Source organism: Halichoerus grypus, chromosome 12 (genome assembly GCF_964656455.1).
Source record: "Halichoerus grypus chromosome 12, mHalGry1.hap1.1, whole genome shotgun sequence".
NCBI classification, from domain to species: Eukaryota; Metazoa; Chordata; class Mammalia; order Carnivora; family Phocidae; genus Halichoerus; species Halichoerus grypus.
Genome location: NC_135723.1, coordinates 35,907,802 through 35,932,670, shown reverse-complemented (window position 1 = coordinate 35,932,670; position 24,869 = coordinate 35,907,802). Strand labels below are relative to the sequence as shown.

The 24,869-nt window shown below is 39.2% G+C and overlaps 1 protein-coding gene across 1 annotated transcript in view; it reads left to right on the top strand.

Moving 5' to 3' along the window:
• The window catches only part of MTERF1 (mitochondrial transcription termination factor 1), a 204,873-nt gene that overhangs the window by 62,316 nt on the left and 117,688 nt on the right, over window positions 1–24,869 (top strand). The window lies entirely within an intron of this gene.

Here is a 24,869-nt window from a genome sequence, read left to right as displayed (position 1 = left end):
CATAAGCTCAGCACATTGCTCGGATACACCTAGGTAATACCCACATCAGTGTAAATAACCCAGAAAACAACCTGATGACTAGCAGAACAGAATCTCCACAGCTAAATGTAGAGAAGATACCACATCAAAGAAGGTAGGAAGGGCAGAGACATGGTCAAGAGCTAAATTGAACCACAGGACTGTCTGCAGGAGGGAAGGATGCAGCGGGCACAGAGAGGGGAGAGAAACAGACCCTCACATCAGGCACCCAGGCATGGGGAATCAGCACAAGGAAGGCAAATCCCTATAACATTTGGCTTTGAAAACGAGAGGGGCCTAATTTCTTGAGTTCTTACAATCAGTGGGGCTTAACACCTGGAACCCTAAAAATCAGCAGGCTCAGCTCTAGGAGAGCTGGAGAGTAAGAGGAAATGGAGTCCCTGCCCTTAAGGAGATGGCACAACAAACAGTCCCACTGAAATACAGCATAGGAGCAACAGCTTGAAAAATGCCTGGGGTATACAGGAGGGAGATTTATTTACTAATCTCAGAGTGTTGCTGGAGGGGCAGGGATCATTTGGAGATTTCTCCAGGAACAAAGGAGCTGGCAGGTGCCATTTGTCTCCTCCACCCCCCAGCCTAGACACATGGACACTTGTGGGAACCAGTGCTGCACACTCACTACCTAACTTGCTAACAGTGTACCCTGCCCCTGCATTCTTTTGCGGACATGCCCCTCCAGCCAGGCATTGATTCCATATATCCTCCCACAGAAGACCCATGCAAACCTTGCTAACATTGTGTGTACTGCCCCAACATTCTCCTGTGGACCTGACTCCTCCAATATGCCCTTGACCAGAATCCATCCAAAGAGGTGTCACAAGCCTGGCAATGTGGAAGTACCTCCAACAGAGGTCATCGCCACTCCAAAGTGACTCCTGTCCTGGGGAGAGTGGAAGATATCACCACATAGTAGCCTCAGCAGTGGGCTGGGGGCAGATATCTGGCATGACTGCAAGCTCTGCCCACCAATGAAAGCTTCTCTGGAGACAACACAGGTAAGGCACACTGCAGTTTGGTGCTACTGCATCTCTGGAAAATGCCTGGTCTGACTCCACTCAAGCCCAAGACAGCCCCAGACTGGCCCATTAGTAACACAGGGACCAAACCCTGCCCACACAAAGCAAAGAGAGTCATTGCAAATGACAGGATTGAAGGCTAACACAGTTCAGCCACAGTAGTAGGGTGCACACAACACACATAGGAGGTACCCCTGAAGTTCTGGGTTCTGGTGAACAGGGGACATTGCCCTGCAGAGCACTACAGGAACTCTTCTTCATAAGATCACTACCTTCAAGAGCAGAAGACATAGCTGACTTTCCTAACATGTAGAAACAGACACAGAGATTTAGACAAAATGAGGAGACAGTGGAATATATCCCAGATGAAAAAACAGGACAAAAATCACAGCTAGAGAGCTAAATGAAAGGAGATAAGCAACAAGCCTGATAGACTATTTTTTTTTTTTAATTTTATTATGTTGTGTTAGTCACCATACAATACATCATTGGTTTTTGATGTGGTGATCCACGATCCAAGGTTTTCGTATAACACCCAGTGCTCCATGCAGTACATGCCCTCCTTAATACCCATACCGGGCTAACCAACCCCCCTCCCCCGTCCCCTCTAAAACCCTGTTTGTTTCTCAGAGTCCATAGTCTCTCATGGTTCATCTCTCCCTCCAATTCCCCCTCCCCATTTTTCCCTTCCTTCTCCTAATGTTCTCCATGTTATTCCTTATGTTCCACAAATAAGTGAAACCATATGAAAATTGACTTTCTCTGCTTGACTTATTTCACTTAGCATAATCTCCTCCAGTCCCATCCATGTTGATGTAAAAGTTGGGTATTCATCTTTTCTGATGGCTGAGTAATACTCCATTGTATATATGGACCACATCTTCTTTAATCCATTCATCTGTTGAAGGGCATCTGGGCTCTTTCCACAGTTTGGCTATTCCGGACATTGCTGCTATGAACATTGGGGTGCATATGGCCCTTCTTTTCACTACATCTGTGTCTTTGGGGTAAATACCCAGTAGTACACTTGCTGGGTCATAGGGTAGCTCTATTTTTAATTTTTTGAGGCACCTCCACACTGTTTTCCAAAGTGGCTGTACCAACTTGCATTCCCACCAACAGTGTAAGAGGGTTCCCCTTTCTCCACAACCTCTCCGACATTTGTTTCTTTCCCTGTCCATTTTTGCCATTCTCACTGGTGTAAGGTGGTATCTCAATGTGGTTTTGATTTGGATTTCCCTGATGGCTAATGATGATGAACATTTTTTCATGTGTCTGTTAGCCATTTGTATGTCTTCTTCAGAGAAGTGTCTTTTCATATCTTCTGCCCACTTTTTGACTTGATTATTTGTTTTCTTGGTGTTGAGTTTGAGAAGTTCTTTATAGATCTTGGATACCAGCCCTTTATCTGTAGTGTCATTTGCAAATATCTTCTCCCATTCTGTGGGTTGCCTCTTTGTTTTGTTGACTGTTTCCTTTGCTGTGCAGAAGCCTTTTATCTTGATGAAGTCCCAAAAGTTCATTTTTGCTTTTGTTTCACTAGCTTTTGGAGATGTATCTTGAAAGAAGTTGCTGTGGGCGATGTCAAAGAGGTTACTGCCTATGTTCTCCTCTAGGATTTTGATGGATTCCTGTCTCACATTGAGGTCTTTCGTCCACTTTGACTTTATCTTTGTGAATGGTGTTAGAGAATGGTCGAGTTTCATTCTTCTGCATGTGGCTGTCCAATTTTCCCAGCACCATTTATTGAAGAGACTGTCTTTTTTCCATTGCATGTCTTTTCCTGCTTTGTCAAAGATTATTTGACCATAGAGTTGAGGGTCCACACCTGGGTTCTCTATTCTGTCCCATTGGTCTATATGTCTGTTTTTGTGCCAGTACCATGCTGTCTTGGTGATCACAGCTTTGTAATATAGCTTGAAATCGGGCAACGTGATGCCCCCAGCTTTGTTTTTCTTTTTCAACGTTTCCTTGGTGATTCGGGGTCTTCTCTGATTCCATACAAATTTTAGGATTGTTTGTTCCAGCACTTTGAAAAATGTCATTGGAATTTTGATCGGGATGGCATTGAAGGTATAGATTGCTCTGGGTAGCATAGACATTTTAACCATGTTTATTCTTCCAATCCATGAGCATGGAATATTTTTCCATCTTTTTGTGTCTTCTTCAATTTCTTTCATGAGTGTTCTGTAGTTCCTAGAGTATAGATCCTTTACCTCTTTGGTTAGGTTTATTCCGAGGTATCTTATGGTTTTTGGTGCTATTGTAAATGGAATCGTTTCTCTAATTTTTCTTTCTACAGTTGCGTTGTTAGTGTATAAGGAAGCAACTGATTTCTGTGCATTGATTTTGTATCCTGCCACATTACTGAATTGCTGAATGAGTTCTAGTAATTTGGGGGTGGAGTCTTTTGGGTTTTCCACATAAAGTATCATGTTATCTGCGAAAAGAGAGAGTTTGACTTCTTCTTTGCCAATTTGAATACCTTTTACTTCTTTTTGTTGTCTGATTGCTGTTGCTAGGACTTCTAGTACTATGTTGAACAATAGTGGCGAGAGTGGGCATCCTTGATGTGTTCGTGATCTTAAGGGAAAGGCTCTCAGCTTTTCCGCATTGAGGATGATATTCGCTGTGGGTTTTTCATAGATGGATTTTATGAACCTGAGGAATGTTCCCTCTATCCCTATACTCTGAAGAGTTTTAATCAGGAAAGGATGTTGTATTTTGTCAAATGCTTTTTCTGCATCAATTGAGAGGACCATATGGTTCTTCTCCCTCCTCTTATTAATGTGTTCTATCACATTGATTGATTTGCAAATGTTGAACCACCCTTGCATCCCGGGGATAAATCCCACTTGGTTGTGGTGGATGATCCTTTTAATGTATTGTTGGATCCTATTAGCTAGGATTTTGTTGAGGATTTTGGAATCCATATTCATCAGGGATATCGGTCTGAAATTCTCCTTTTTGATGGGATCTTTGCCTGGTTTGGGGATTAAGGTAATGCTGGCCTCATAGAATGAGTTTGGAAGTTTTCCTTCTGTTTCTATTTTTTGAAACAGCTTCAGTAGAATAGGTATTATTTCTTCTTTGAATGTTTGGTAGAATTCCCCAGGGAAACCATCAGGCCCTGGACTCTTGTTTTCTGGGAGGTTTTTGATCACTGCTTCAATCTCGTTACTGGTTATTGGCCTATTCAGGTTGTCAATTTCTTCCTGTTTCAGTCTTGGCAGCTTATAGGTTTCCAGGAAGGCCTCCATTTCATCCAGATTGCTCAGTTTATTGGCCTATAGTTGTTGATAATAATTTCTAATAATTGTTTCTATTTCCTTGGTGTTAGTCGTGATCTCTCCCCTTTCATTCATAATTTTATTAATTTGGGTCCTTTCTCTTTTCTTTTGGATAAGTCTGGCCAGTGGTTTATCGATCTTATTAATTCTTTCAAAGAACCAACGTCTAGTTTCGTTGGATCTGATCTACTGTGTTTCTGGTTTCTAATTCATTGATCTCTGCTCTAATCTTAATTATTTCTCTTCTAGTGCGTGGCTTAGGCATCGTTGGTTGTTTTTTCTCTAGTTCTTTAAGGTGTAAAGTTAGTTGGGGAATTCGGGATTTTTCTATTTTTTTGAGTGAGGCTTGGATGGCTATGTATTTCCCCCTTAGGACTGCCTTTGCAGTATCCCATAGGTTTTGGACCGATGTGTTTTTGTTCTCATTGATTTCCATGAATTGTTTAAGTTCTTCTTTGATTTCCTGGTTGACCCAAACATTCTTGAGCAGAGTGGTCTTTAGCTTCCAAGTGTTTGAATTTCTGCCAAATTTTTTCTTGTGATTGAGTTCCAGTTTTAAAGCATTGTGATCTGAGAATAGGCAGGGAATAATCTCAGTCTTTTGGTATCGGTGGAGACCTGATTTGTGACCCAGTATGTGGTCTATTCTGGAGAAAGTTCCATGTGCGCTCGAGAAGAATGAGTATTCTGTTGTTTTAGGGTGGAATGTTCTGTAAATATCTATGAGGTCCATCTGGTCCAATGTATCATTCAAAGCTCTTGTTTCCTTGTTGATTTTCTGCTTGGATGATCTGTCCATTGCTGAGAGTGGAGTATTGAGGTCTCCTACAATTAACGTATTGTCATCAATATGACTCTTTATTTTGGTTAACAGTTGGCTTATGTAGATGGCTGCTCCCATGCTGGGGAATAGATATTTACAATTGTTAGATCTTCTTGTTGGATAGACCCTTTAAGAATGCTATAGTGTCCTTCTGTGTCTCTAATTACAGACTTTAGTTTAAAATCTAATTTGTCTGATATAAGAATTGCTACCCCAGCTTTCTTTTGAGGTCCGCTGGCATGGAAGATGGATCTCCATCCCTTCACTTTCAGTCTGGATGTATCTTTAGGTTCAAAATGAGTCTCTTGTAGGCAGCATATGGATGGGTCCTGTCTTTTTATCCGATCTGCAACCCTGTGCTGTTTTATGGGAGCGTTTAGGCCATTCACGTTGAGAGTGATTATTGAAAGATATGAATTAATTGTCATTATGTTGCCTGTGAAGATGTTGTTTTTATAGATTGTCCCAGTAAGTTTCTCTTGTATATCACTCTTGGGGTCTTTCTCCTTTTATAGAACTCCCCTTAATATTTCTTGCAGGGCCGGCTTAGTGGTCACATATTCTTTCAGTTTCTGCCGGTCGTGGAAGATCTGCATCTCTCCATCCATTCTAAATGAAAGCCTTGCCATATAAAGTATTCTTGGCTACATGTTCTTTTCATTTAGTACCCTGAATATGTCTACCAGGCCTTTCTGGCTTGCCAGGTCTCTGTGGATAGGTCTGACGTTATTCTGATGTTCCTCCCTCTGTATGTAAGGAATCTCTTCCCCCTAACTGCCCTTAAGATGGTTTCCTTGGTTCTAAGATTTGCAAGTTTTACCCTACATGCCAGGCTGTTGGCCCGTTTTCCTTGATCTTGGGAGGGGTCCTCTCTGCCTCTAGGACGTGAATGTTTGTTTCATTCCCCAGATTAGGGAAGTTCTCAGCTACAATTTGCTCAAATACATCTTCTAGTCCTCTCTCTCTCTCCACTCCCTCCGGGATTCCAATTATTCTGACATTGGAATGCTTCATGGTGTCACTTATTTCTCTGATTCTATTTTCCTGGATTCTGAGTTGTTTTTCCCTGGCCTCCTCTTTTCCCTTGTTATCTATTATATTGTCTTCCACGTCGCTTATTCTCTCTTCTCTATTCTTCCTCGTCACTTACCCTAGCTGTTAGATTATCTAGATTGGATTGGATCTCATTGATAGCATTTTTAAGTTCTGCCAATTCACCTTTTATTTCTGCCCTTAGAGACTCTATGTTGCCATTAATTGATTTCTCCATTCTAGCCATTGTCTTCACAATGGCTAGCCTGAATTCCATCTCCAACATCTTGGTTATATCCGCATCCATTTGTAAATCTGCAGCAGAAGTCATAATCTCTGAGTCTTTTCTGTTTTGGGGGCTCCTCCTCCTAGTCATTCTGTTGATGGGTGTTTGAGGGAATGTATAGAGTCCAAATTATTGACCAGAACCCAAGCAAGATGCACCTGTTTTCTTGGGACCTTAGGGTTGCTGGCCTCTTGTTTTCCCAGCCTGTCTTCTGCTGATGGACCTGCCACGCTGTTACTCAGGCAACCCGGTTGGTGGGGGGTGGTTGGGCTGTGGCGGGGGATGGGCTCAGCAGGAATCAGGTTTTAGGGCTTTTGTTCTCTGGCGGCTTTCCCTGGCGGCTTTCCATGTCTCCTCTGCGAGTCAGTGCAGAAGAGACTGTTCCCAACCCTTTGCCTCAGAGCAGAGAGACTGCAGTCTGTTCTTCAGTGAGTCCTCCAGGCCACACTGTCTCCGTTTCTGTCCGTGCTGCTATAAACTGCAGCGGCCTGGGTTGTGCGCCCCTCTGCAGCGCCCCCAGTCCTGCCTCCAGGTCAGGACTTGTCTCTGCCCTTTGTGCTTCTAAAACCGCCAGCTGCTCCAGTTCGCGCGCCCGCACCCCCGCCACTCAGGGATTCCATCCCGGGGGCTGCAGTTCACAGGTGCGACCCCGCCGCTCCAGGTTTCTGTCTGGGGGCTGCAGTTCACCGGTGCTACCCCGCCACTCTGGGTTTCCGCCCTGGGGGCTGCAGTTCGCAGGCGCAACCCCGCTGCTCTGGGTTTCCCCCCCCGGGGCCTGCCCTAGAGTCCTTTCCCCGCCGCTACCAGTCTGCGAGTCTGTGCCTGTCCACAGTGCGCGAGGCTGTCGCTCACCGGCAGTGTAGGATCCCCATGGCCAGGCACCCTCCTGCTGCCGTTTATCCTCCGATATCTGCCCGCAGAATCATGGCTCTCCGCTTTGTACCTCAAAACCAACCACCTGTGATATTCTGTTTGTAGAGATCCAGATCTTCTTACATCTCAGGCTGGTTTTGTGGGTGCTCAGAGTGATCTGGTGGATATCCAGCTCAATTCCGGGGACCAGTTGAAATAGGGTCCCCTACTCCTCTGCCATCTTTTCCCCCCTTCCTGATAGACCATTTAAAGTAATGGTCATAAAGATAATCACTGGACTTGAGAAAAGAGTGAAGGACCTCAGTGAGAGCCTTAAAGAGACAGAAAACATAAAGAACCAATTAGAGATGAAGAACTCAATAACTAAAATTAAAAATACATGAGATGGAATAAATAGTAGACTAGAGGAGCAGAAGGACAGACCAGTGACCTGGAGGACAGAGTAATGAAAAGCAATCAAGCTGAACAGGAGAGGGAAAAATGAAAATAGATTTAGGGAACTCAGTGACTCCATCAAGCATAATCACATTCACATTATAGGGATCCCAGAAGGAGAAGAGAGAGAAAAGGAGGCAGAAAGTGTATTTGAAGAAATAATAGCTGAAAACTTCCTGAATCTGGGGAAGGAAACCAAAATCTAGATCCAGGAGACACAGGGAGCCCCCAACAAAATCAATTCAAGGAGGTCCACACTAAGACACATAGTAATTAAAATGGCAAAAAGAAGTCAAGGAGAGGGGTGCCTGGGTGGCTCAGGCATTAAGCATCTGCCTTCAGCTAAGGTCATGATCCCAGGATCCCGGAATCGAGCCCCGCATTGGGCTCCCTGCTCAGCGGGAAACCAGCTTCTCCCTCTCCCACTCCCCCTGCTTGTGTTCCTTCTCTCACTGTGTATCTCTCTGTCAAATAAATAAATAAAATCTTAAAAAAAAACAGTCAAAGAGAATTTTAAAAGCATCAAGAGAAAAGAAAACAGTTACATACAGAGGATACCCCATAAGGCTATCAGCTGATTTTTCAGCAGAAACTTTGCAGGCCAGAAGGGTATGGCATGACATATTGAAAATGTTGAAAGGAAAAAAACCTGCAGACAAGAATGCTCTAACCAGCAAGGCTATCATTCAGAATAGAAAGAGAGATAGAGTTTCCCAGACAAACAAAAGTGAAAGAAATTCATGACCACTAAACCAGCCCGGCAAGAAATCCTAAAAGGGACTCTTTCAATGGAAAGGAAAGACCGTAAGTAGGAGTAAGAAAAGTAGGAAGCATAAAAGCAGTAAAATTAAGTGTATCTATAAAAATAAGTCCAGGGATTCACAAACATGAAAGGATGTAAAATGTGATACCATATACCTAAAATGTGGGGGCAGAAAAGTAAAGAAAGAGTTCAAACTTAAGTGACCATCAGCTTAACATAGACTGCTAAATGCCTAAGATGTTATATAGAAACCTAATGGTAAACACAAATTAAAAACCAGTAATAGGTACGTGAAAAATAAAGAAATCCAAGTATATTGCTAAAGAAAGCCAGCAAACCATGAGAGAAGAGAGCAAGAGAAGAAAGGAACAGAGAAGAACTACAAACATAATCATAAAACAACAAAATGGTAGTAAGTACATACCTATCAACAATTACTTTGAATTTAAATGGATTAAATGCTCCGATCAAAGACATAGGGTGAAGGAATGGATAAAAAAGAAAGACCCATCTATATGCTGCCTATAAGAGACTCATTTCAGACCTAAAGATACATGCAGATTGAAAGTGAAAGAATGGAAAAGTATTTATCAGACAAATGGAAGTGAAAAGAAAGCTGGGTAGCAACACTTATATTGGACAAAATAGACTTTAAAATACAGATTATAACGAGACAAAGAAGGACACTATATAATCATAAATGGAACAATCCAACAAGAAGATACGACAATTGTAAATATATGACGAACACTGGGTATTATACACAACTGGTGAATTATTGAACACCATGTCTGAAACTAATGATGTACTATATGTCGGCTAATTGAATTTAAATTAAAAAAAATCTGTGCCCCCAACATGGGAGCACTCAAATACACAAATCAGCTAATAACAAACATAAAGGAAATAATCCATAGTAATATAATAATAGTAGGAGACCTTAACACCCAACTTACATGGATAGATCATCCAAACAGAAAATCAATAAGGAAACAGTGGCTTCGAATGACATATTGGACCAGATGGATCTAAGAGATACATTCACAACATTCCATCCTAAAACAGCAGAATGCATATCTTTTTTAGTGCAGATGGAACATTCTCCAGAATACATCACGTGTATTAGTCCACAAAACAAGTCTCAACAAATTCGAAAGGACTGAAGTCATACCATGCATCTTTTCCAACCACAATGCTATGAATCTAGAAATCAACCACAAGAAAAAATTGGGAAAGACCACAAATACAATAGAACAGATCAATGAAACCAGGAGCTGGTTCTTTGAAAATATCAACAAAATTGATAAACCTCTAGCTAGACTTATCAAGAAAAAAAGAGAAAGGAATCAAACAAAGTCACAAGTGAGAGAGAGGAAATAACAACCAACACCACAGAAATACAAACAATTATAAGAGAATATAATGAAAAAATATGTGCCACCAAATTGGACAACCTAGAGGAAATGGATAAATTCCTAGAAACATAATCTACCAAAACTGAAGCAGGAAGAAATAAAAAATTTGAACAGACCAATTACCAGCAAGGAAATGGAATCAGTAATCAAAAAACTCTCAACAAACAGAAGTGCAGGACCAGATGGCTTCATAGGGGAATTCTATCAAACATTTTTTTTTTTAAGATTTTATTTATTTATTTGACAGAGAGAGAGACAGGGAGAGAGGGAACACAAGCAGGGGGCGTGGGAGAGGGAGAAGCAGGCTCCCCATGGAGCAGAGAGCCCAATGCGGGGCTCAATCCCAGGACCCTGAGATCATGACCTGAGCCGAAGGCAGATGCTTAACGACTGAGCCACCCAGGCGCCCCTCTATCAAACATTTAAAGAAGAGTTAATACCTATCTTTCCCAAACTATTCCAAAAAATAGAAGAAAAACTTCCAAATTCATTCTATGAGGTCAGCATTACCCTGATACCAAAACCACATAAAGACACCACCAAAAAAGAGAACTACAGGCCATTATCTCTGATGAACACAAATGCAAAAATCCTCAACAAAGTACTAGCAAACTGAATCCAATAATACATTAAAAAAATCATTCACCATGATCAAGTGGAATTTATTCCTGGGTTCCAAGGGTAGTTCAATATTCGCAAACCAATCAATGTGATATATCACATCAATAAGAAAAAGATAAGAACCATATGATAATCTCAATAGATGCAGAAAAAGCATTTGACAAAGTACAACATCCATTCACGATAAAAACCCTCAATAAAATAGGTTTAGAGGAAACCTACCTCAATGTAATAAAGGCCATATATGGAAAAACCCACAACTAACATACTCAATGGTGAAGAACTAAGAGCTTTTCCCCTAAGGCCAGGAACAAGGTAAAGATGTCCACTCTCACCACTTTTATTCAACATAGTACTGGAAGTCCTAGCCACAGCATCAGACAAGAAGAATAAATAAGAGGCATCCAAATTGGCAAGGAAGAATGAAAACTTTCACTATTTGCAGATGACATGATACTATATACAGAAAACCCTAAAGGCTCCACCAAAAAATTACTAGAACTGATAAATGAATTCAGTAAGGTCAAGGATACAAAATTAATATAGAGAAATCCATTGCATTTCTATATACTAATAATGAAGTAGCAGAAAGAGAAATTAAGAAAACAATCCCAGTTACAATTATACTAAAAATAATAAAATACCTAGAAATAAACTTAACCAAGAAGGTGAAAGACCAGTACTCTGAAAACTATAAAGTACTGATGAAGATATTCAAGACAATGCAAAGAAATGGAAAGACATTAGATGCTCACGGGTTGGAAGAACAAATATTGTTAAAATGCTCATACTACTCAAAGCAATCTACAGATTTAATGCAATCCCAATAAACCAACAGCATTTTTCACAGAAGTGGAACAAATAATCCTAAAATTAGTGTGGAACCACAAAAGACCCCAAATAGCTAAAGCAATCTTGGAAAAGAAGAACATAACTGGAAGTATCACAATCGCAGATTTCAAGATATACTACAAAACTGTAGTAATCACAACAGTATGGTAGTGGCACAAAAAGAGATATATAGATCAATGGAACAGAATAGAGAGCCCAGAAATAAACTTATGATTATATGGTCAATTAATCTATGACAAAGGAGGCAAGAATATGCAATGGGAAAAAGTCTCTTTAACAAACGGTGCTGGGAAAACTTGACAGCTAAATGCAAAAAGAATGAAACTGGATTACTTTCTATGTCAAACACAGAAATAAAGACAAAATGGATTCAAGATCTAAACATGAGACATGAAACCATAAAATTCTTGAAAAGAGTACTTGCAGTAATTTCTCTGACATCAGTCATAGCAACATTTTTCTAAATATGTCTCCGGAGGCAAGGGAAAATCCAAACTACTAAGACTACATCAAAATAAAACACTTCTGCACAGTGAAGGAAATAATTAACAAAATAAAAGACAACTGACTGAATGGGAAAAGATATTTGCAAATGACATATTCAATAAAGGTTTAGTATCCAAAATCTATAAAAAACTTATACAACTCTACACCAAAAAACCCCAACAATCCAATTAAAAAATGGGCAGAAGACATGAACAGACATTTCTCCAAAGACCTATAGATGGTCAACAGACACATGAAAAGATGTTCAACATCACTTATCATCAGGAAAATGCAAATCAAAACTACAATGAGATATCACCTAACACTTGTCAGAATGGCTAAAATCCAAAACACAGGAAACAAGTGTTGGTGAGGATGTGGAGAAAAAGCAACCCTCATGCACTATTGGTGGGAATATAAACTGGTGCAGCCACCATGGGAAATAGTATGGAGGTTCCTCAAAAAATTAAAAGTAGAAATACCATACGATCCAGTAATTCTACTACTGAGTATCTACCCCAAATATATGAAAACACTAATTTGAAAAGACATGTACACTCTATATTTATTATTTATAATAGCCAAGATATGTCCACCAATAGATGAATGGATAAAGAAAAAGTAATTTTACATACACACACACACACACACACACACAGGAATATTCCTCAGCGATAAAAAAGAATGAAATCTTGCCATTTGCAATAACATGTATAGATCTCCAGAGAATATAATGCTAAGTGAAATAAGTCAGTCAGAGAAAGATAAATATCATGATTTCACTCATATGTGGAATTTAAGAAAGGAAATAAATGAACAAAGATAAAAAAGATAAACACACAAACAAACAAACACTCTTAACTATAGAGAACAAACAGATGGTTGCCAGAAGGTAGGTGGGTGGGGGGATGGGTGAAACAGGTGAAGGGGATTAAGAGTATAGTTATCATGATAAGCACTGGGTAACGTTTAGAATTGATGAATCACTATATTATACATAGGAAACTAATATAACACTGTATGTTAACTACACTGGAATTAAAATTAAAAAAAATATTTACAGTAAAGTGGTCACACCCTGTTTTAGAGCAAGACTTCTGCTAAGCTATTTTATTTTATTTTTTTGAAGACTTTATTTATTTATTTGACAGAGAGAGACACAGTGAGAGAGGGAACACAAGCACGGGGAATGGGAGAGGGAGAAGCAGGCTTCCTGCCAAGCAGGGAGCCTGATGTGGGGCTCCATCCCAGGACCCTGGGATCATGACCTGAGCCGAAGGCAGATGCTTAATGACTGAGCCACCCAGGTGCCCCTCTGCTAAGCTATTTTAAAGAGAGTCTTAATATGGTACTGGCACAAAAACAGACTCAGAGATCAATGGAACAGAGAACCCAGAAATTGACCTCAACTCTATGGTCAACTAATCTTCGACAAAGCAGGAAGAATGTCCAATGGATAAAAGATAGTCTCTTCAACAAATGGTGTTGGGAAAACCGGACAGCAACATGCAGAAGAATCAAACTGGACCACTTTCTTACACTATATACAAAAATAAATTCAAAATGGATGAAAGACCTAAATATGAGACAGGAATTCATCAGAATCCTAGAGGAGAACACAGGCAGCAACCTCTTTGACCTTGGCTGTAGCAACTTCTTGTTAGACACGTCTCTGGAGGCAAGGGAAACAATAGCAAAAATGAATTATTGGGGGTGCCTGGGTGGCTCAGTTGGTTAAGCGTCTGACTTCAGCTCAGGTCATGATTTCAGGGGCCTGAGATTGAGCCCCGTGTAGGATCCCATACTCAGTGGGGAGTCTGCTTGTCTCTCTTCCTCTCCCTCTGCCCCTCCCCCTGCTCATGCTCTCTCTCTGTCAAACAAATAAATAAATCTTTTTAAAAAAGAACTATTGGGACTTCATCAGGATAAAAAGCTTTTGCACAGCAAAGGAAACAATCAACAAAACTAGAAGGCAACCTATGGAATGGGAGAAGATATTCACAAAAGACATATCAGATAAAGTATAGTATAGTATACTATAAAAAAGTACAGTATAGTATAGTATAGATAGTATAGTATGTAGTATAGTATCCAAAATCTATAAAGAACTTATCAAACTCAACACCCAAAAAACAAAAAACAAAATCCAATCAAGAAATGGGCAGAAGGCATGAACAGACATTTCTCCAAAGAAGACATACAAAAGGCCAAAAGACACATGAAAAAATGTTCAACATCACTTGACATCAGGGAAATACAAATCAAAACCACAGTGAGATAACACCTCATAATGGTCAGAATGGCTAAAATTAATAACTCAGGAAACAACAGATTTGGTGAGGATGTGGATAAAGAGGAACCCTCTCACACCATTGGTGGGAATATTAACTGGTGCAGTCACTCTGGAAGACAGTATGGAGGTTCCTCAAAAAGTTAAAAATAGAGGTACCCTACAACCCAGCAACTGCACTACTAGGTATGTATCCAGAGGATACAAACATAGTGATTCAAAGGGGCACATGCACCCCAATGTTTATATCAGCAATGTCCACCACAGCCAATGTATGGAAAAAGCCCAGATGTCCATGGACAGATAAATGGATAAAGAAGATATATATATATATATATATGTCTCAGCATGTGTCTCAGCCATCCAAAAGAATGAAATCTTGCCATTTGCAATGACATAGGTGGAACTAGAGAGTATTATGCTGAGCGAAATAAGTCAGAGAAAGACAAATACCATATGATTTCATTCATATGTGGAATTTAAGATACAAAACAGATGAACATAGGGGGAGGAAAGGAAAAATAAAATAAGATGAAAACAGAGGGAGGCAAATCATAAGACTTTTAACTATAGGGAACAAACTAAGGGTTGCTGCGGGGGGGGAGGTGGGAGGGGGGATGTGGTAACTGGGTAATGGGCATTAAGGAGGGCACTTGATGTAATGAGCACTGTGTGTTATATGCAATTGATGAATCACTAAATTCTATCCCTGAAACTAATAATACACTCTATGTTAACTAAATTGAATTTAAATTAAAAAAATAGAGTCTTTTCTGTTTTTAAAATTAACTCCAAAGAAAGACCCATGGCCTCCATTGATAACCCATTAAATTAATAACTCTTTCTCCCAGGATTTAGGTTCATCTATTGTTATAGCCAAGTCAAACTTGTTATGAGTTTAGATGAACTAGCTTGACATATTCCCCTGGGGTGTAGGCATTCTTATATGTAATGATTACATTAGGTATGGACTTTTAGAAGATGATAATTCCTTTATCCTTAATTTTTATACTCCTTAATCATCTTGATTGCTTTCCTCTAAACCCTTCAAAGTTCCCTGAATACTGAAAATATGAGCTTGGTTTTGTCTATGATTATTTCAGGGTCAGACTTCTCATTTTGGACTCTGTAGGAAATGTGAAAACACTGAAGTAGTTTTCCACTTTTTTCCCTTGTAAAATATGCCATGGGTGATTTCACATGTATAACAGAATATCAAAATGGACATTTCTGCCAAGATCCAAAGATATAATTAATGCTGCATTCTAAGGGTGAATGGACATTTAAGATTCACGTTGTCTCTAACATTTTCATGTTAACAAATAGCTCACAAAGATAGTGCTTGATGTGTGCTACATCTTTGAGCAAAAATTGTTCTTCATATAAATTAAGTCATCTGATAATATTCTTTCATAGCACTCTGTATTTCCTTTCATAATAGGAACATGGTTTTCTACTACAGATATTGGTGGGGTTATTTATATCTCACACTAGATTGTAAATTCCACCGAGAGCAAGAGCCATGTCCGTTTTGCTCACCTTTGAGTCACCAGCATTTTGGAGAGTGCCTGGCAACTAGCAGATGTTCAGTAAATGTTTGCTGAATGGATAATTGAATAAATATTGTCCTCTTAGACGTACAGTATGACTTGGGAAAGGTAGTACATATTGCTATCTGGGAGGAGGGCCCGCTTGTCTTACCAACCAGTTTGCCTGCAAGAGGACCCTTATATTTGCTATGGGCTATCTGTTACTCAAAGCATTTACTGTAACTCTGTGTCAAGAATCTGCTTTCAAGAGATGGTACATGAAGAAAAAGAACACTGCCTAGTGTATAATAGATATTTGTAAATGAGAGACAATTTTAAAGGGGGGGGAGTTATTTATAAGATTAATGAACTGGACCCTTTGGTGGTCACAGACAAAATTATATTTATATCTTATGTACATTTTTATGTTTTGATTTAAAACACCTATCTTACAAGCATAAGTATGGTATCATAAATTTTTCCCTCATGTAACATAATCTCATAACCATCATTTAATGGCTATTTCTGTGAGTAGATGATCCATAAGACAATTAATCATACTCCTATTGTTGAACACAAAGTTGCTTTTAATTTTCCCAGTGTTGTAAATACAGGGAGCAACAGCTCTATGCCTATAGCTTTTACCATCCTTTTGGTATTTTTCTAGGAAGGTTTTCCTAGGGTAGTATACCAGACTGCTGGCTTAGGGAATGAGGAGTTAAACTGATTTTTTAACATGGATGTTTTCAGAAATCTGGAGCTGAGTCTGTACTATGTCCACTGAGGATCCTGCTGCAAGTGAAGTCCCAAAGCAGGAGTCCCTGTGATATCAAGCTCCCAACAGGCACCTACCCCAAAGCAAAGAGTCTTTGCCACTATAAGGAAAGAAAGTTAAACAGTCTGGGTTGTTGATTTTCTTTCACTTCCATTAACATGTTATTTTGGGATATGTGGTTTTTTTTTTTTTTAAATATAAGCATTATTTTTAGAACAGTTTAGATTTATAGAAAAATTATGAAGATACTACAGAAAGTTTCTATATATCCCATGCCAAGTTTGCATAATTATTAACATCTGACATTAGTATGGTACATTTATGCTATATTGGTATATTATTAGATTTGTCTACTTTTTTCAAAATTAAAATTATAAGGCTTTTATTCCAATAAAGCAGCATTCAAGTAATCCTAAAGTTAAAGAAAGGAAAATAGAAAGGAACAAAGGAAGACAGATGCTTCTTGAGAAGACCAGGAAAACAGTCCTGCCTTTATTTCTACTTAAAAAAAAAAAATCAATGTGTAAGATAATATACAAGATGGCAGATTTGGAAGCATTCTATTTTTAAGAGCGTTCCATTAGCAATTGCTTACTGTATTTTTCATTGTTATTGTTGAGAAATGACTAGTGTGTTTTCCAAAATATTACTGTTCTTAATTCAAATCAAAACCACACTTACATCAGTTAGAATGGCAAAAATTGACAAGGCAAGAAACAACAAATGTTGGAGAGGTTGTGGAGAAAGGGGAACCCTCTTACACTGTTGCTGGGAATGCAAGTTGGTACAGCCACTTCGGAAAACAGTGTGGAGGTGCCTCAAAAAATTAAAAATAGAGCTACCCTATGACCCAGCAATTGCACTCCTGGGTATTTACCCCAAAGACACAGATGTAGTGAAAAGAAGGGCCATATGCACCCCAATGTTCATAGCAGCAATGTCTGCAATAGCCAAACTGTGGAAAGAGCCGAGATGCCCTTCAACAGATGAATGGATAAAGAAGATGTGGTCCATATATACAATGGAATATTACTCAGCCATCAGAAAGGATGAATACCCAACTTTTACATCAACGTGGATGGGACTGGAGGAGATTATGCTAAGTGAAATAAGTGAAGCAGAGAAAGTCAATTATCATATGATTTCACTTATTTGTGGAACATAAGGAATAGCATGGAGGACATTAGGAGAAGGAAGGGAAAAATGAAGGTGGGGGAATCGTAGGGAGAGATGAACCATGAGAGACTATGGACTCTGAGAAACAATCTGAGGGTTTTAGAGGGGAGGGGGTTGGGGGGATGGGTTAGCCGGTGATGGGTATTAAGGAGGGCACGTATTGCATGGAGCACTGGGTGTTATACGAAAACAATGAATCGTGGATCACTACATCAAAAACTAATGATGTATTGTATGGTGACTAACATAACATAATAAAAAAAACCTCAAAAACAAAAATATTACTGTTCTTTTCTTCTGGTATTTTTACTCTATTCTGCTAAAATCTTCTATTTTAGTAAATTCATTTTGAATTAAAAATATTTTAAAATAACATCGTAATCTCCCCTCCCATTATAATCTTTAGAACTTTGTCAAACTGACTTGCAATCCTTCTTGGGTTATCCTTTTCTACCTTATAAGTAGTTTCCTATCACCTCTCCCAAGAACAATCTGCTGGCTGAAGAATGCTGTTCAGGACTCCTGTCTGAAAAAAGTCAAGATGAAAGTTGCCTTTCTCATTTTCCCTTTTCATTTTCATGGTTACTCGTTTTCCTCTTTGGTTTCTTCAATCTGTAAGTGTGGTCTGTAGTCCCTAGGATGGACCCCCAATGATCTCTTCCTCCAGGTGTTCATGGCCTAGTATAATTCCCTCCCATTAAGTAACCTGCTTCTAACCAATAGAATATGGCAATATTGAGAGGATGTCATTTCTGTGATTAAGTTAGAAAAGACTCTGACTTTCTAGTAGACTTTGTCTCTCTTGCTAGCTTTGGGTAAAATAAATGGTGAAAAGGCCCACATGAAAAGGAACTGAGGGTTGCCTCTGGTCAACAGTCAGTAATTGAGTCCCTCGGTACAATATTCAAGGAACCGAATCCTGCCAATAACCATGTAACACACTCATGTAATCTTTCCCCAACTGGGCCATTAGTTGAAACCCCAGCCCTGACCAAGATCTTGATTACAGCGTCATGAAAGACCATGAAGCAGAGGACCCAGCTAATTAGTGTCTGGATTCCTGACTCACAGGAAACTGTGTTGTCAGCTGCTAAATTTGAAGGCATTTTTTTTATATAGTAATAGATAACTAAATGTACCAATGTTCCCTCTATTCCAAAGAATATGATAAATCACAAACAAGTCACCCTTGAATATATATTTCTCAAGGCAATAGGAATGATAATTAAAAAATTTAGGCACTATGAACCCTCAATAGAAAGATTTTTAGCGAATTCTTAAAGTAGTGAGAGATCTCAGAGATGATCTGGTTAATGTTTCTTTAGGAGTCTTCCACAGAAAATAGAACTCCTGAGTTTTTCTTTAAAACTGGGTTCACTCCTAGCCTTCTTTATTTCATGAAAGGCCTCTCCTGGCACTCAGCTGATAAGCCTGAAAGACCAGGAATTTAGGAGTCAGCCTTGATTTCCTCCTCTTGTACCCACCCCTTCACCAGTATAATCAATCATCGCCAAGCTTATTAATTCTGTCTCCAAAACATGCCTTAAATTGGTCTACTTTTTCCATTGCCATCACACTGGTTTTATTTTTCTCATCTGTCACTTGGAACTGCTACCATAGCTTTTGTGGTAGGTGGTATAATGCTTCTCTTCCTATCCCCCCAAAGATGTGTACCCTTTAATCCCCAGAATCTGTGAATATGTTACCTTACATGGCAAAAGGGACTTGGCCAATGTGATTAAGGGTATGGACCTTCAGTTGGTGAGATTATCCTGCATTATCTGGGTGGGCCCTACCTAATTCACATGTGTCCTTAAAAGCGAAGATTATTTTTTGGTTGAGTCACAGACATGCACTGAAAGAAAGAGGAGACATATGAAGCATGAGAAAGACTCAGCCCACTGTTGCTGGCTTTGGAGAGGAACGCTACCACACACCAAGGAATGCGGGGGGCTTCTAGAAGCTGAGAATGGCCTAAGCTTACAGCCAACAAGAAAACAGGGACCTCAGTTCTACAATCTGAGAGAACAGAGTTCTGCCAACAACCCAAATGAGCAAGTAATCTATTCACCTCTAGAGCCTCTAGAAAGGAATGGAGTCCTGCTGATTTTAGCTCAGCGAGACCCATGTCAGACATTAGACCTTCAGAACTGTAGGATAATAAGTTTCTATTGTTTCAGCCACCAAGTTTCTGAATAATTTAGTTCAGCAGCAGTTGAAAACTAATACAGCTTCTTATTCTTCCTAAGTATTTTCTTGGCTTTCCAAACCGTTCCTCACAGGACAGCCAGAGTGACCCTTTAAAAAACCAATTCCATCTATTCCATCTATCAAGACTTCCTAGTTTAAATTTCTTTCCATTCTACTTAGAATAAAATCCAAGCTCTTCTTTGTGGCCCTGGAGCCCTGCATGATCTGGCCCCTGCCAATCTCTCCAGTCCCCCCCAAGAAGTCGTTCCTGCTCTTGCGCCTCCCTGGCCTTTTTATTCTCTGAGCTTGTTATCAGTTTCACACCCTGGGGTTTTCACAGATGCTGGTATTTTGCTTGGAATGCCTTCCTCTGTTCTTCACGTGCCCTTCTCACTCTTCAAATGTTAACTTAAGTGACAATAATTATATGAGGATCTCATAAATTATATTAGTATCACTTAAGATACTATGATATCTTGATATATTATTATATTAGAGAGGCCTTTTTTCATCGTCTTATCTAAATATGCCCCCTTGTCATTATTTTATATTAAAAAACCTATTTATTTCCTTCACGGCACTTTTTTCAACTTGGAATCATATATCTGTTTATTTGTTGCTTATCTTGTCTATCTATGCTTATTCTTGTATCCCAAATATCCAGCGCACTGGATATCTGGCATATAGTAGATGCTCAATAAATAGTTGTTTTTTTTTTTGATTGACTAAATGGCTATTGCTTCCATACGTTTGTAGACATTTTTTCCAGGGAAATGGTGTTATGGTAAATTAAGCTTTGGAAATTTGAAATTAAAGTTAAAAAGATTTTTTTTACTGCAGGACTTTTCTGAGGTTTTAATTTGCTAATGTATTATCCATTGCTAATGGATCACAAGTCTCTAAATGGGGGCTATTGTTTATAGCTTTCCTCCTACTTATTTGACCTGGAACTTCTTTTTTGAAGGGGGTACCTCTTAGGACTGTTCTGTGATATGTGATTTGGTGAATGACAATATAGTTCAAGGTCCTTGTTTTCTACACAAGGACACCATGGCCCAGGAAGATTCAATGACTTGTCTAGGGTTATACTGGGAGTTTTTGTAGCAGTCAGGTCTTTCACGAAAGTCTAAACACTTAAGAATGTCTATAGCATCTTTAAATGATTAGCTGAACCAACAGAGAAAGTTACGTTTGGAGTAAAATTACAGACGAGAGTTTAGAGCAGACCGTATCAAGGAATTGGCCTCCTTTGGAAATTGCCATTTTTGATACAAATACCACAACAGAGAAAAAGTTATTCAGACCCCATCGTTTAAAAATGCTACCACACCCCCTACCCATGCCCAGATCAAAACAAAAATTTATACAATTTAGTTTGCCCCAACTGCTTGGGATATAAAGGAATCATGCAAGAGGCATACAGCAAAGTCTGGCTTTTATTTACTTACCTGATTGCTATGTTATTGTATAAATTCTTGTGTGGAAATTCTGAGTGTCTGCAAGTAAAATCTGTAGGTTCACTCTCAACATAGGGAATCGTGTGTGATTAAGTACCTGGCTTTGGAGTCCTACAGCTGTAGGCTAGAAACCTTTCTCCATCCCTTACCACCTGCGTGACATTTAGCACATCATGCCAAACCTCTCCAAGTCTCTGTTTTGTTATCTGCAAATAGGAATAACAGTAATACCACCTCATAGGGTTATGGAGATGAGATGATGCATGTAAAGAGCTTGGCACATTGTCTGGCACCAGCAAACCCTTGTAAATGTTAGTATTTTTAGGAGAAAGGCATTAGGTGTGCCACTGATAAGTGTTTGAGGGATTGGTGAAAATACTGAGATGGGTTCCAAGGTTGCTCAATGAGGTCCATTGATTGATTCAGGATTTTCTTGTTAAGACTGTGCTGGATTTGCAAAGCATGCCTTCTGCCTTGGTCTTGAAAAATATCAACTAAGAAAAAATAGAGTCCACCTAAAATTTCTATCTAGTTCGCTTCTTGACAGCTTAGGATTTTGCCTGTGGATCTGGAGTAAGATTGTCTGACCTAATGCAGCATAAACACACATCGGCCATGATTTAATGACAAGCAGCATAGTTAACACCTTGTATTACTAAGGGGTTTACATGGTATGCTTGGCAAAACAACCATTCGTTTGACATTTTGAGGCTGGTTTTTCAGCTGCGTAAGGGCAGATGTACAGTACCTTTACTAGGGCTAGAGAAGTTCTCCTAAGGCATGGTCTTTCTAGGATCTGTTGAATGCTCAGGGTGGTTAGTGATGTCTCTCTATTTTGGCAGGTTGAAACTTGAACATTTCCAAATCCTGTGGGAACTCTGCTAGTCGTTCAGCCCACAGCTCCCCTGTAGTTGTTCTTTCCCTGGCTTTTAGAGTCTTGTCTGTGCATCAAAGACTCAAGGAGGCCCCTGTGTAGATGTCTGGAACTTCTATTTATTCCTTTCTAGCACCTTTCTCAACTTGGAATTATGTATTTGTGCAAATTACATAGCCCCTTTCTCTCCAGTATCGTGCCCCATGAATTCCAGCTGCCTCCATGGCCCTGAATTCTGACCTGTTTCCTCAGCACCGTACCCTGACATCTGTAAAGCACTTCCAGGCTCAACTTGTTTGTTTCCCTTCTCTCAGGGATCAGATTTTGCCTGTTGGCCAACATCTGAAAACAGTTATTTCCTATGTCTTGTCAAGTTTTATAGTTGTTTAAGAGGATAGGTTTCTCTGTTGTGGCCAGAAGTGGAAGTCCTTCCCCACTTTTAGTTATTATTACTTTACCATAGGGCCTCTACCTTGAAGAATCCCCACCCCCCTTTCCCCAGTACTGTAGTGGTGGGGAATTTGCTCTTACACCATATGCTCTTGTGAAGTTTCTCTCACACTGAGGCCTTGAGTAGGACACATGGGGATGGATCAGAGAATCAGCCTATCATCAGGGAACAAAACAAAATAAACTATCAGGAACTGAAACAGTATTTGCAGCTGTATGCTTGATATATCTAGCACACAGCTACAAGTACTGAGATTCTAGACCATACACATGATAGTATTTTGGCCTATGTGATGGGTTCATTTCTGAACTCATTTCTAATCAAACTTGATTTTATTGGTTATTTATATTGGTTATGTTGGTTTTAATTGGAATCACTGGAATCTATGCTCATTTCCATGATCTTAAGCTAGAAAGAACTGAATTTATCAGGAAAGGACCTGGCTTTCCTATATTGGAAAAATCCTTCCAGGCACAGGGTCATGCAAGAACTCTTATTTTCTTTAGTCATATAAGCACATTAATTATGATGAAATGAGCTAATTTCTGGCTGGGAGGAGAAAAGATGGCGGAGGAGTAGGGGACCCTATTTCAACCAGTCCCCTGAATTGAGCTGGATATGCCAATTTCTTCGATATAATTTGAAGTAAGAAATAATCACATATTGGATTCTTTCATAAAGAAGTACCAACGAGAATGGGCTCTTTCTTCCTATAATATAACTAGGTGAAGAAAAATACAATAAAATATGATTTAAAGGGCTCAGAGGCTTTCAGTCATCTTTTTGCTTAATATATAAAAGATAATATAAAAATTGAAAAAAATTCAAGAAAAATAATTAGTTTGTTTTTCTTCTTCATAGGTGGTAGGGACCCACTGGTGAGAAGATGTTCATTAGTAAGTTTTTGCTACAAAGAATGTTTGCTGGCATCGGTGAAGAATGTTTATCTTTGCTTGCAAATGATAGTGCCTGTATCATGAATAACTATGAGGAGAACACAAAAGGAAAACTTCCAAATTTAAATTTGCACATTTATTGCAGTTCCATATTTCAAGTGTCTAATGCCTATTAATTCAGATGCCATGATTTTCTTTTCTTCTCCATGATCATTTTTACTTGGATAACTTTGGAAAAGCTTTTGAAAGAAGATGAAACGTCTTTGTTTTATGACTGGTCTGTGGATTTACTGACTCTAGGCTTCTTCAGGCCCTTGAACTTTGAGAATTTCCTATCCATTTGTAACTTCAAATAATCTTTAAAAAACAAACTACTTTGATATTTCCTTTTTATTCTTTTGAGTGTGTAACTTTATTATGCTAATTGTCTGTATAGTAATATTGTACAATCATCTTATGAAGACGACAGAGTGGTTGATATTATCCTGCTTCTACAGCGGAGAAATCAGAGGTATAGAAGGATTTTGTGATTCCCCCCAGTGTCACTCACTGACAATTAAGTGTTACAGCCAGAACTGGGACTAAAGACTAGAGTCTAGCAGGATAAGCACTGGTTGAACAGGAGCAGGGGACCTAATTGTGGTTGCAATCTTGTCCTCAGTTTAGGCTAATTCCTTATCTGGGCCTCATATTCTTCATTTGTAAAATGCTGGGGTGGAATAGGTGAGCTCTCGGGTTCTTCCAGCTCTGAAATTTTATGGTCATTTGACTCCCTTTGGCTTTTCTCCCGGAGTGCACTGCTTCCTTTAGCTTTTATCTGGATATACCCAGATTATGTTTGATTTGCAGTTCTTCACTTCTGCTTGTGCCCTAATATATTATTTTGCCTTTAAGTAGTGTTTCCGAAGAGGTTTTTTTTTTTTTTTTTAAAGGCATCCAGCTACCTAGCATACATTTACTTTGCGATTTAGACATAATCTGGTTGATTTTCTCATTCCTCTTTTAACATTTAATTATTGTGTTATATGGTACTTTTATTGCAAATTTACCTATGCTTATGTAGTTCAACTAAAGTATGGAAAAAGCCATCACTGTATTTTCAAATAAGGTGGCCTTCAAATAATCACATTGTTTGGCTTCATTGTTAAACATTTCTGTGATCTTGGGCCTTTTTATAATGTAATGAGGGAGGGTTATCAATAACTTACCTTCCTCACAAAGATATGGTAATAGAATAGAAAACTAAATAATACTTATTTCCATGATTGTTTTACACTTCTGACCTTAAGGATATTAC